The sequence below is a fragment of the Anastrepha obliqua genome, chromosome 5 (assembly GCF_027943255.1).
Source record: "Anastrepha obliqua isolate idAnaObli1 chromosome 5, idAnaObli1_1.0, whole genome shotgun sequence".
Classification (NCBI taxonomy): Eukaryota; Metazoa; Arthropoda; class Insecta; order Diptera; family Tephritidae; genus Anastrepha; species Anastrepha obliqua.
This window is the reverse complement of record NC_072896.1, coordinates 101,047,080-101,060,481: the sequence shown is the minus strand read 5'-3', so window position 1 is coordinate 101,060,481 and position 13,402 is coordinate 101,047,080. Positions and strand designations below refer to the sequence as shown.

Below are 13,402 nucleotides of genomic sequence, written 5' to 3'. Positions count from 1 at the left end.
AGCAGCTGTACCTTATATATTTATACATTCATAACACAGTCCTGCGAGGTATAGTTTCTAAAACGGCTATGGGTGTTTCTTGAAGAATTTTTTTGGTCTGAAAACGAATATGCCCTTGAAAATGTTCCAGCACGTCAGAATTTTTGGCAATTCGAGGTTAAATAGTCAAAAAATGCAGATTTTGGCCATTTTTAAAATTGTTTTTTGAGCAAGGTAAAGTTTTCTTTTTAATTTTCCACAACGGCATCGCAAAGTACTACTCTTCAGCTTTAAAATCCATTTTTAAAAATATTTTTGCAATTAATATAAAAAAAGTTATACTATTTTGAATTCGCCCTTATAGGGGCGTTAGAGAGTTAGAAAGGTTGAATTTGCATATCTAAAAGTCTCCAATTCAAAATAGAATAGCTTTTTTTATATTAATCTTGAAAAGGATTTTTAAAAAGGACCTTAAAGCTAAAGAGTAGTACTTTGTGATGTCGTTGTGGAAAATTAAAGGAAAACTTTACCTTGCTCAAAAAAAAATTAAAAAAATGGCCAACATCTGCATTTTTTGACTATTTGACCTCAAATTGCCAAAAATCCTGACGTGCTGGAGCATTTTCAAGGTCATATTCGTTTTCAGCATAAAAAACCTTCAGGAAACACCCACAGCAGTTTTAGAAACTGTAAAAAAGCGAGATTTCGCAGGCCTGTGTAATGAGTTTATGAATATTGAGGCATCTTAGTTTTTCCTTTTTTAATATATATGTTCAATAAAAATTGCTCGTTAGTATCTTTATTTAGTTGTACTAGTTGTAATTTCTAAACGTTATTCTGTTTATACTTTAAGATGCGTAGGTAGGTAGGTAGGTGAAATGGTTGAAGTGCACCTGTCACTCTTCAAGTAGCACTAAAGCGCCGTTTTGATACCATTATGAGACCTCCAACAGGCAGATATCTACAGCCAACCAGAGCTGTTGATATAATGGAGAAAATTGATTGCATTTAGTTTGGCGCACTGCCCCAGGCTGTCGAAGAAAGGAGCTCCCAGTGACCTTAGTCTTCTAGCTGCCAAACTCGGACATTTACAGAGAAAATGCTCAACGGTCTCCTTAAGATGCGTTAATAAATACAAAAAAAAAAAACAAAAAAAATTCAATACTGGTACTGAAGAATACAACTGTGGAAACCAGCATCCGTCAATTATTTATTGCTTTATTTCTCACTTTACTTTACTGTGCTGAATTGCAAACTGTTTTATTAATCTGTAAATTTTTATTCAAATTAACTTTCGGTCAATATTTTTGGGAATCAGTTTTGGGAAGCAGTTACCCACAAGCAGGAGCTAGTTTTATCAAAAGTTGTGGAGCTGTGGTTCGTAGATCAATAGACATACTGCGTAGAACACGGATACACTTCCACATAATTTTGATGAATTTGATGAGGATGCTTTACTAAAAGATTAGCATAAATTGTGCAAGCGGAGAGGAAGAAAATAATGAGTGGTTGCTGAGTTGTAGAGGTTAACAATTTTGTGCATGTATTTTTATTTGAATTAGAAGTCGAGTAGCCATCTGTCTAAGAGAAACCAAAACAAATGTAATCTGTAGGATTTTTCTAAAATTCTTGAAAAACAAGAAATTTTTTTTTTAATATAATTATCTTTAATTTTTTGTTTTAATTATCTTGTATCTTTTAATAAATTTTTTTTTTTTTGTTATTTAAAAGACTTTTCCAATTTTTAAATAAAAAAAAAAGAAAAATTAAAAAACATTTTCCTTTTAAATTTTCTCATAAATCAGATATTTGATATTTTTTAATGAAGCTCAGATGAAAACTTAAAATTTTTACAATAATTCTTTATTTATTTATTGAAAAGAGAAACAATTATAAATAATTATTCCGCTTAAAAGAGAACACAAAATAGCAGGCGCTGACTGATAAGGCCTTTTTGAAATTTCTTCTTTAAAATGAGGAAATGAAAAGAACTTGTACGACTGGATTTTGGTATCAAACGGACTCTTCCGCCACGGCACCGTGCAATCAACCAACGTCTAGTCATTAAAAAAAAAAAAAACAAATCAAAAAATGTATAAGAAACTATTGGACACTTTCTTGATTTTCTTAAGTGTTTCCAAACACTCTACGCTAAGCGATGACACCGCACTGTGGCGGAAGAGTTTTTTAAGATCAAAACTCAATCGCGAACTCGTGTCTCTCCATAAAAAGATAAATACCATTTTTATGGAAACATTCCAGGCCAATATACATACGCGCATAATCACAAAACAAAATAAACATATAAAAAAATTTAATTTTAATTTTTAATTGGAAAACATGAAATATGTTGAAATTAAGGAAAAGAACTAAAAAGAAAATGTGTTAACCAAAAATTTTTTTATTTTTTTCTTATTTTTTAGAAAATCTGAGAGAAAATCCTATAGAAAAAATATATTTTGTTCTCCCTTAGATCGACAATAATTTGACTTACAATTCAAAGAAAAAAGACAAAAACAGAAAAATATTCTATATTTCAACAACTACTCATTTTTTCCTCTCCCTCCTTTGCACAATTTATGCGCTATATAGTAGAGCATGAAATTTTTAGGCAGCTACATCTGTACAGAGGCATTTTTTAGCGGGCAAGCACTTTTGGGATGTTTTTTTTATTGTTGTTAAAAGCCGCTATGTAACATCGGCTAAAACAATCGTTCTACTGCAAAAAAGTCACTAATTGTCTAAAATAAAAAAAAAAAAACAGCTATAGATTCTAGACAGCAGCGCCATTCGCAACTTAATCCATAGAACTTCTTTGATCATATGAAATCACATTTTGGAAATTAATGAAAGAAAGTGCGCAGTTCGAAGGATGATTGATTCCATCTGAAATGCGTGGGATGGTACCTATGAAATGAGACTTTCAGCTATTAGTCCATAGATGTCGCTAGGAGTATTTTTAAACCTTCCCAAATGTCTTTCTTATGTTTCATAAAACAATGCATTTTTGTCGCTCTCAAAAATGTCGATTTCGTGCTTTCAAACTACGATTTGCGGACATCGTTGATTTTCTGTTATGCTTAATAGAAGCTTATGGTGGACATGCTCTAAGTAGAGTACAGTGCTTCAAGTGGTTTGATTCTCCGAAGTGGTGATTTTAGCGTGGAGAACGAGGACCGTGGCCGGCCACCGAAAAAGGTTTAGGACGCCGAATTGCAAGCATTGTTGGATGAAGATGGTGGTAAAACGGAAGAAATGATGGCAGAGCAGTTGGGAGTGACCCAATAAACCATTTTCAAATGCTTGAAAGACATGGGCATGATTTTAAAGGTCGGACGATGGGTGCCGCATGAACTGACTGAAAGGCAACAAGAGAACTGAAAATCCACTTGTGAAATGCTGCTCTTCCGGTTTAAAAGGAAGTTTTTTTTGCATTGAATCGTTACGGGTGAAGAAAAATGGGTGTATTTCTCCAATCCCAAGCGTAAACGATCGTATGGTCCGCCCGGCCTCAAGCCAAAAACAACGGCCAAACCAAATCGCTTCGGCCGCAAGGTAATGCTGTGTTTTTTCTGGGATCAGCGTGGTATGATTTGGTACGAGCTATTAAAACCAGGTGAAACAGTAGACGGTGCACGCTAACAACGACAATTGGCCAATTTGAACAGCGCTATACACCGAAAACGCCCAGAATATGCCGATCGGCGTCACAAAGGAATTTTTCTTGATGACAATGCACCGCCACATCGAACAAGAACGACCCGGGAATTGGTGGAGACGTGCGATTGGGAACCGCTGCTGTAAGCGGCTTACTCACCAGACTTGGCGCCTTCCGATTATCATTTGTTTGCATTGATGGGCCACGCACTTTCCGAGCAGCGCTTCAATTCCCACGAAGAAGCCAAAAAATGGCTCGATGATTGATTTGCGGCCAAAGACGGCCAATTTTTTGGCGCGGCATCCACAAATTGCCTCAGAGATGGGAAAAATGTGTCACTAGCGATGGCTTTTATTTTGAAGATTAAATTTGTAACCATTTTTTGCTACGTTTGAAATTGAAAAAAGTCTCATTTCATAGGTATCTACCGTAAATCGGAAGATGTAGAAAGGAAGTTTACTGTTTGGGTAGTTAGAATCTTTTTATTGGTTCCATCGACCTAAGCATTAATCAGCGGACGATTAGCTACGAAAAGTCTGCCGAAAATCCCCATAATTTCTCAAAGCCCTTTGTTAAAGAGGAAATGCCTTGAGCAGCACAAGGCAAAACCACATAATTCCCTGTATACTAAAGCTAAATATTTGTTATTGCGAAATGCGGGAAAGCTTTTGGTGATTGCGCTGCTGAACCCCATGGATATTTTTCAATTGAAACAATTTTTAGTTAAATAGAGAAAAATTATGACTCAAAGAGAAATCGAAAATTCGGTCAATTCCATTCCCCAAAAGGTTAAAGCGTGTTTTTCCGCATAAAGGCCATATTTTAAATAATAAAATAACGATGTTGTGTTTAATTAAAATAGGGTCATAAACTCTTGCGCAAATCTAAAAATAGCAAGTACTTATTTTGTTAGTGAATTCAAGTACATATGAATTACAAAAACCAAACACTTTGAATGCTTTTTTATTTATTCATTTTTTTATTTATATAAAATGTGTACTTTACTCTGAAGAATTTATATTACATTTTGAATATGATAAAAATTTTCTGAGTCGTTGCATACATGCAGTTATATAAACTTCTGTGTCCTTAAAATTTTGCGCAAGACTGTATGTCGGTACACGGAAACAGAACAAGGAAAAAACCTCAGCTGTAAAGTTCTATATTTGTTATTCAGATTTATTATAGTTTATTTTAAATTACTAAAATTATTAGAATATTCGCTTTTTTAATACCCAACGGAATTTAATATTTTCTATCTTATAGTACAATAAATATGTGTACAAATTTAATATAGAATAATTATAATCTAACATTCTGTGATTTTCATAGTGGTGAAATACATAACAACAATTCATCAAATCATTTTCGCTGAATCGCCCGCCGTATAGCCAATAAAAAATTAAAAAAAAAATGTACTGAAAAAAAGGAAATTATAGCCATTGGTTTCCTATGCCACGGCCAACGCAGTGCAACAGTAATTGAAATAAATTTCTTTGCTTAATATGCAAATATTTACAGAAACATCCAACACACACGCGCTAATATTTTCAGCTAACTTCCACATGGAAGCTATTTGTTGTACGAGTACATTCACAATATAACATTTCACGCTGCAGTCACTGTACACTAATACGAACGCAGCTCTTTATTGCCTGGCATATAATAAACTACTACTCACTGTCGTGCACTCTGCGCCAGTCTCACTCGCCTTTCATTTCCAACGGAGTGTGACGTTTAAAAAATGGTGCGAAAACATGTGCGTCACTACAGTTTGCGTTGCCACTCGCCCTTACTTATGTACAAGTACAACACTATTATACGTGACAGCGGATGTTTGATGGCTGATGTCGATCCCATGACGTCCATTGACATTTTCCCTTTGTTAGCACATTGTTTGTGAAAGGCAAGCAAATTGATGTCCAACAGTCTCACATTGCACTGTTTTCGAATTACAGTGTGCTTTTAGAGGCAAATCAGAAAAAAAGAAGAGTAAGCATTAGAATGGAGGATGGTATCGTGGGTAAAAATTCGCACTAGTGAGGATAATGGCATGCAGATTTGGAGTAGCCAAAAACGATGATTAAACAGCTCAAAACTGAAGACATCGATCAGTTATGAGCTAAAAGGACTTTGGTGTGTCCAATCTAACGTATTCGGCTTACGCGCTCACCACCCATCACGTAAAAATAAAAGATTTCTCAAAGCCTTGAATAAAACACCACTCTCTAAATGATGAAAGCGGTAAATACTTTACGGACTATCATTTGAATACATGTAAATAGAGCATCATAATGAGGAAGCTAGCTGCCTCCTTCTAGATTGAATATCCTCGTAAAAATAAATGCTGTCAGATGCCATAAGAGTCCGTGGTCATTCACGGGTCAAACGATCTTAGAGCACATTTGAATCAATAAGGTTTCAATATGGTTTTTAAACACTCGCTTGTCAAGTCATATAAAGTTCGAGTACAATTTATACTTTCCAAAAGTGTGTCTTTAGTATTTCTTTGCTATATTTAATCCATTCACGGCTCACTTTTCGAATGAGTTAAGAGATCGTGGAGGACTTATCAAAAATCTTTCGAGGTATGGATGCGGAAGAAGTCTTGTCAATGCACAGAAGGCCTATAAATATCTTCCCTTGGCTCCCCTATTTTTTACATTCAGATGGCAGGGTTTTGTACGCATACTAGCATTCATCAGAATTATTCAATTTCTCGAGTTTAATTAAATCATTTCTCATTATTCTTGGTTTAACGGTAGGCTTGTTCCAGCATGTATTCCTAGTTTTCCATTTAGGCTATTATGGTAAATGTGACGTTTTCTGGAATTTAGAAACTTTTGGAATTAGATTACAAAAAGGCATTCGTAAGCCTCTACCCAGATTTTTCTTCAAGAGTTTCTCATAGAGATCGCAGTTTGTATCCCTTGGATTTCTCAAAGTTTAGTTTTGTGCAGAAACTAGATGGCTTTCGTAAAACTAATACCACCAAAACGATTCTATATAAGAAAGGTAAGAAGATCATCCGAACTTATCACTTGTTGTGCAACTGCAATGTAAAGCAGCGCAAACCTGGTTCTAGATTAGTGATGCAAGAGAGTTTTTGGCGCCATGTACCTCGGTTCATGAGTATAGAGAAACATCTGTCAGGGATCTCCATTAAAACGAAATTATTTCTCATCTCATTACGCGCCAAGAAAGAAGTACAAATCGACCAAATATCACCGCCTTGAAACCCAGAGCGAACGAATAGGCAATGGGTCGGTGGGCAAGGCGGACATGCAGCCTACCAATAAAACCTTCATTAACGGGCTTTGATCGATAAACTAAGATCCAAACAAAATAAGACTATCTGCCACGGTTGCAGGCATTACAAGTTTTGGCTATCCTCTGATCTGATCTGATTGAGAAATACGACTCAAGACGTTTACGTAGCTATAAGCAGAAGGCGCGCTTTCAGCAGTTTAGATACATAGACGTCTCGAAGAGCAAGCAACAACTAGAATGACTAGTTTATTACATTCAAGATCTCCAAACAGCTCTGTGCTGCAAAGTATGTACCTGTAACATCACACGGAAAGCGCGATGGCATCGCAACAGTCATTAGCAGATTCGTCACTGCAGCTGATGTGCCCAGATAATAGTACTGCTGAACGAACTGTCTTACGTAAGCAATATTTCACAATTCTCCAGGCTCTCGTAGCATCGCGAGGAAGAAGTTGAATACATACGAACCTGAGAATCCCCGAAATGCTACCAAACAATTTAGTGAAAAGTCTACCATTAATGTGAGCTGTTACTATTATATATAGTGAAACTTTTTAATTAAGTCGTAGTTTTTTGAAATATTCGTTGCACATTTAGCTTTGTTGAACCACTGTGCCTCCTTACTGATTGTCATGACAATAACTGGTGGTTCACTTTTGGCTGTTGCATAAAATATCATCAGCTTTATATTGGAACTGTACAAGTTACTATTTTGCAGGGAGATGCTTGGGCACGTACACATACTTGCGCACAAACACATGTATGCAAATCATTCGAAATAGACTGGTAAACGAAATTGTGAATAAATAAAACTAAAAAGTAACTGAAATGCAATTTGCTGGAACAAGTATCCAGTACTAAAAGGCGAGAAGAAACGCGCAGCATTGAATTTGTGGGGTGTTACAAAACCGGCAAATTTATTTGTATTCATGTGTCGCCAAATACAGTACTAGCCAAAATTAACCGCTCATAAATTGATCAGCCTTTCTGTTATTTGAGCAGCGCTATATCAGTCTCTGGCCTCGGTAGTCTATCGTAAGTGCACACTCCTGCCCTCTCAGAGGTTGTGGGTTCGAATCCCACGTAAAGCACGGTCCTCGCACTTTTCCAAATTTACCTACTTTCCCTGTTTCTAAAAACAACAAACAAACATCTCATTCATCAAACTCAAAGCTCTATCCATTCCATCCTTACTCCCGCACTAAATAGTCAACGCGTCAGTGGCGCCAGCAAGAGGAAGCGGGCAATCGCGGTAATAGCGCAGACACACCATTTTAGAGAAGTCCTCAACCATCTGTGTAATCCTTCTGGAAGACAAATGTAACACACAGATGGCGCTCCAAGCAGTAAAAAGGCGTTGTTCCTAAGCACTTATAGCGGCAGACTTATCACCTACCCTGTCAGAAATCAAATAGATTTACGAAACCAACGCAAGATAAGTCTTCTCGAAGCCCTAAGCTCCCGAGATGAGTGAACAAGGAAAACAAAATATCAGTCTCTCGAGGTTCGAGCGATGATATCCAAAGCTGAATAAAGAAAGCTGTGACGGCATTTGACTCTCTGCAAGTAATTTTGAATGCATCACACATTTCGCGGAGCACAAAACTGCGAATTTTTAACTCCAATGTAATTTCGACTTAATTTTTTAGTTTTGAAATGTAGAATGCTGACACAAGTTTTTGTAAACAGATGGCTTCGAAAAAATGCAGGCCAAATATTATCTCGAATGTTGACTTATGGATCAGAACCCAGCGATAAGCTAACATTATTAAAGATCCGAAAAAGAGAATGGGGCTGGATCGGCCGTGGTGATCTAACAAGGGTCGTCATTAACTGAAACCTACAAGGAAGACGCAGCCGACAAACACCAGCGAATACCAGGAGACGACGGCTGGAGTCAGAAAACCGCACCATGCAGCTTAGGTTAGGTTGTCCTGTGGGACATACTCAGGCTCAGAGCCCATTGTGATGCCGGGTGGGGAGTTTTCACTATTTCTCCTAAAACCAGTGTGTGCTTTTCAAAAATTTTAGAATACCTCCTATTTTTGCAGAACTGAGATCTTCCAATTCATTCAAGAATTGTCTGCCTAGAATAGCAAATCTCCGTCTGGGTACAGCAGGACAATGGCACAGAAGGTTCAAGATTGTCTCTTCCTCTTCCTCATCAAGGCAACTTCTACAGTAGCCATGTGCTTGCACCCCATCCTTTGGGCGTGCCTAGCCATGCAACTTAGCTGGAATGAAGTTAAGAGATTGCTGCAAAACAGACCCAAATAGAAGGAATTCGTTGTGGTCCTATGTTGCACACTGGACTATAGAAATTTACGATGATGAAAACTGCATACAACTAAAATTTTTGAAATTTTAATTAAAAGTCAAGGAATTGGCATGCAAATTTTGAGGAAGTTTTCCAAATTTTGTGTAAAATTTTAAATTTCGATTTACGAGGTTTTTATTAGATAACGAACTATACTTTTATATAAAAATAAGAAACATTAAAAAAAAAATAAATAAAAATAGTCAAAACTGGTGGAAGTGTTGACGTGCCTATTAATTATCGCAGGCTGCTCCTTAACCATTTTAACGAAATGCTTCTGAAGAAAGTGTACCCGGAAGGTGGAGCTTCAGTGAAGAAATTTTGAAAAGCCCTAGTTATGGTCTGATCTTACTCATTCATTTGGTGAAAATATACCCATAGAGGCGATAGGAGGTGATGGTTCGATTTATCAAATTTCAGAGTTTTTGTTTTCTGTTCTCTCAATAGGTTTCCCAAGTACTGCAACTACTTTCCATTTTAGTTCTCACTTGAATGCCATAGATAATATGAGAAGAGAACAGTTCAGAATATATGACAGGATGGCTGCGTAAAAGGGTGTATAGTCTCTTCTACTAGAGCGAAACAACTCCATGATATGACTTTTTCCCTAATCTGAACTATAACGCCCAGAAGCACAAGATTACGAATTATATTTGAATCTTTATGAAAGAACAAAAGATGCGGTCGGTCGAAAGGCACTTAAGCTCAGCCCAATTCATTGGGAGAGCTGAGATCGCATAAACTCATATTTTACAAATAAAGTGGCACATCAACATTTCACTGCCAATAACAGCAAGAAAATTTTGATAAAATTTTTTTTTAATTTCCACGATCAATGTTTTTCAATAAATAAACGAACAGAATCCTAACGAAAATATACACATTCGGTTTTTCTTTTCTTGTATTTGACTTTTATTGAGCTCCACATTGTTTCAGCAACATTTTGAAACCAATTAAAAGTTAGTCGCACATAAAACTCCTGGCAGCGGCAAAATTTGGAACAACATTTTAGGCGTTGCATCAGCTTTGTGCGTTTAATAACGAATTTTCAAATATTTATCCAAATGCAATTTTGTGCTTATAAAACCTAGTATAAAAAGTTCTAGTTTGTCAACAACTATTGTAATATTTCAGATAAAACAGTAGCATTAAATATAATTGAAAAACATAAATTTCATAAGTGCTAAGGTGTTGCTTGCATTTTCGCCATCACTGTATGTCCACCTCAAATGTCACTGTTTAGAAATATTAGAAAAATGTGTGTCACGTATTGGCTTCAATTGTTTTATATTCCGCTTTGTTGGAGTGGGTCACGTTTGTGAAATTTTTATATAAACAATTACGGACGTACTATGTGCTATTGTGCTTGTGTATGTGTATGTGGCTACATGCATGCGTAGGTGTGCGCACAAGCCATAACTAACGTGAATGACTACAATTCAATTATCGAATAGGTCGAGAAAACTTGGAGCAATCAACTGGTATATGTAATCAATAGACCTGCACATATTCATACATACCTATATACACTCATACATATGAGCAAGGGACGAGGCATATCCCTCTGGGAAAATGTGGGAATGCTTCCACTTGGAAATGAGTGGAATGGAAATTTTTTTTTTTATTATTTTTTTGCGGAAACTCCTAGCCGGAAAGTTATTTGCCCATACCAAGAAGTACTGATATCCATCTGCTTGTACTTCATTTACTATCTGCTATTTATTTAGCAAAATTACTTCAAATTTATTTTTAATTCACTCTATACGGTGAAGAAAATGTAAAAATTGCATGTTATTAGAAATCGATTCGCTCTAATGCTCGTAAGTGTAAGTGTTTGCAATTCATCTATGCCAGATAGATGAGTTTTTGCTAGGATTAAGTTTTTATGCATTTATCTTAATCCGCATGAGATTTAAATCTTCGGCGAACCCCCATATATTTGCCTGCTTAAAGTTTTCTTGGAACATTTAAAGCCTTTAAGAAATTTTCTTCGTAACTGTTGTAATAATGGGTCAAAAAGGCACATTTAAGTACGAGTTAGAGGGTTAAATGTACTACACAAAATTTTTTGTTAAATTCTACTGTTGAATTCGGAGAACAATCATTTTATTTGAAGTCCTTTGATATTTCGATAAATTAATTGCATTTTCTCCAAAATGTTAAATTTGTTACCTCTGTGGAAAAAAATCCGACTCTCGAGGTTAATACTGACTTCGGCAAAGTTGGTGTGGGAGTCGTCATCTTTCATAATTATTATTGGTCGTTCCTGTTGAGTAACCAGTGTTGGACATTTTTATGTTCTTTCACAAATGAAGCTATACGCAACAAGAAATTTGACTACAAAGTCTACGAAAAATACTACGAAAAAGGCCACTTTTCGCAATTAGGACCCTTAAATATGAAAACAAAAACTATTTAAGTACTTTGCTTTTAGCGATGTATTACTGAAGAGGGAACAAAAGACCATGTCGGAGTCCATATTTCAAACCAATCTATACCCCAGCAGTAAGAAAATATACTAACCCTAGGTATTTAAAATTTATTTTATTCATAATTCATCTAACACTATGATTCTTATTTCTTGAGTTCTTTGTGTTCTTTTTTTCCTTTAGGACTACTCCCTTACCTAAAATTCGATATAGATCCGGTTTTCAAATGAACAATGAAAAAAATGTATAAACCTAAAATAACACTTGGGCTGAAAAGACCCGGACGTAGCACCTAGATGGCACTAGTTTTATTACATTTACCTCTTTTTATTCAGTAAAAACCTTAAAAAGGCAGTTGAAAAAATTCCATGATATTCTATTCATTAGTTCGTGAGTTATTGTGCAAAAAGTGAGGCTGCTTATGTTATTTTGAAAACTACGGATCAAAGAGAATTTCGTGTTTTAATTTTACACAGCTTCTTGATGGGAAAATGGAAAAAAATACCGTTGAAGCAAAGCAATTGTTATGGGACTCCGCTCTACAACAATAAAAAGATGGTTTGCTGACTTCAAAGGTGGTCGTAGAAAGAATACATCAAAAAAATCCAGAAAATAGTTTTGAATGATCGAAAAGTGAAGTAGCGTGAGTTAGCTGACATCGTAGAGACATCAAAAAAACGGGTTGGCTTTGTATTGCATGAGCATTTGAAAAAGCACTGTTCAAAGTGGGTGCCGCGTTTGGTCACCAAGGACGAGAACGTGTTTATGATGGCAAAATAATGAAAAACCCTCAATGAAAAGAACTTCTAATTGCTCTGTCATCCACCGTGTTCATAGTCCTTGACTGCTCGCAGAGAAAAAAAATTGTCACCGGTAAAAAGTTTTGCTCAAATGAAGATACAAAAATGGTATTGAAATGTTAGAACGGCGCTCGAGTAATTGCGTTGTTCTTGATGGAAATTCCATTGATGAATAAAGCTAATTTCTTACAAAAAAAAACAACAAAAAACGCGTTTACTTTGTTAGACCCGGGACTTTTCAGCCTATGTGTTACAATATTATTTAACAAAATTCTAACTACATTGATTTCGTATACACTCCAATAGAAGGTTTCTGAAATGTTTCCATATTCATTCTGAAAGAAACTGTGTGGAAGAATTAAGCACTAATTTTAAGAGTTGCTTTTCGGAATGCTTCGTATACTTTCTGTAATTTGCGAGTGGGAATACTTTCTTCCAAAGTATCGTGTGTTGAAGGGAACAGGATTGTTCAACAAAGAGGAACGCGAACGATTTCATGGCATGTGAATCAAGTATTATGATTTTACGATTCCTAAGTATAGGTCTATGCCTGGCTTCCTAAAAAGGAATTCAAATGAATGCTGGTACAATTCCACGCTCAGGGGTTTATAGTTTTCTTTTGTAAGCTCGAATCTTGAGTATTACAGCATCATTTGGGATCCTATCTATACTGGCTCCACCTTAAGTGTACAAAAGATTCTGAAATGTCTTAATGTCTTTTACTTTACGTTAATGGTAGATGGATTTTAAAGGTAGATACTTTCAGTTGGCATTGCTGACATTGGAAACGCGTAGAAAAATTGTATTGGTTGTGTGTTTTAGGTACACCGAAATGAGTCGTATCAATTCTCACTTCTTAGTTGAGCAAATTCTTTTATATTGTCCTACGCGGAATCTTAGATTCTGGTACCTTATCACAAGACCAATTTGATGATCATTAGGCAGACTA

At 35.9% G+C, this 13,402-nt stretch overlaps 1 protein-coding gene across 1 annotated transcript in view; it reads right to left on the bottom strand.

Annotated features, from left to right (window-relative positions):
• The window catches only part of LOC129247521 (neural-cadherin), a gene marked incomplete at its 5' end in the record, with an annotated part of 119,833 nt that overhangs the window by 98,180 nt on the left and 8,251 nt on the right, over positions 1–13,402 (bottom strand). The gene's annotated exons all lie outside the window — the stretch shown is intronic.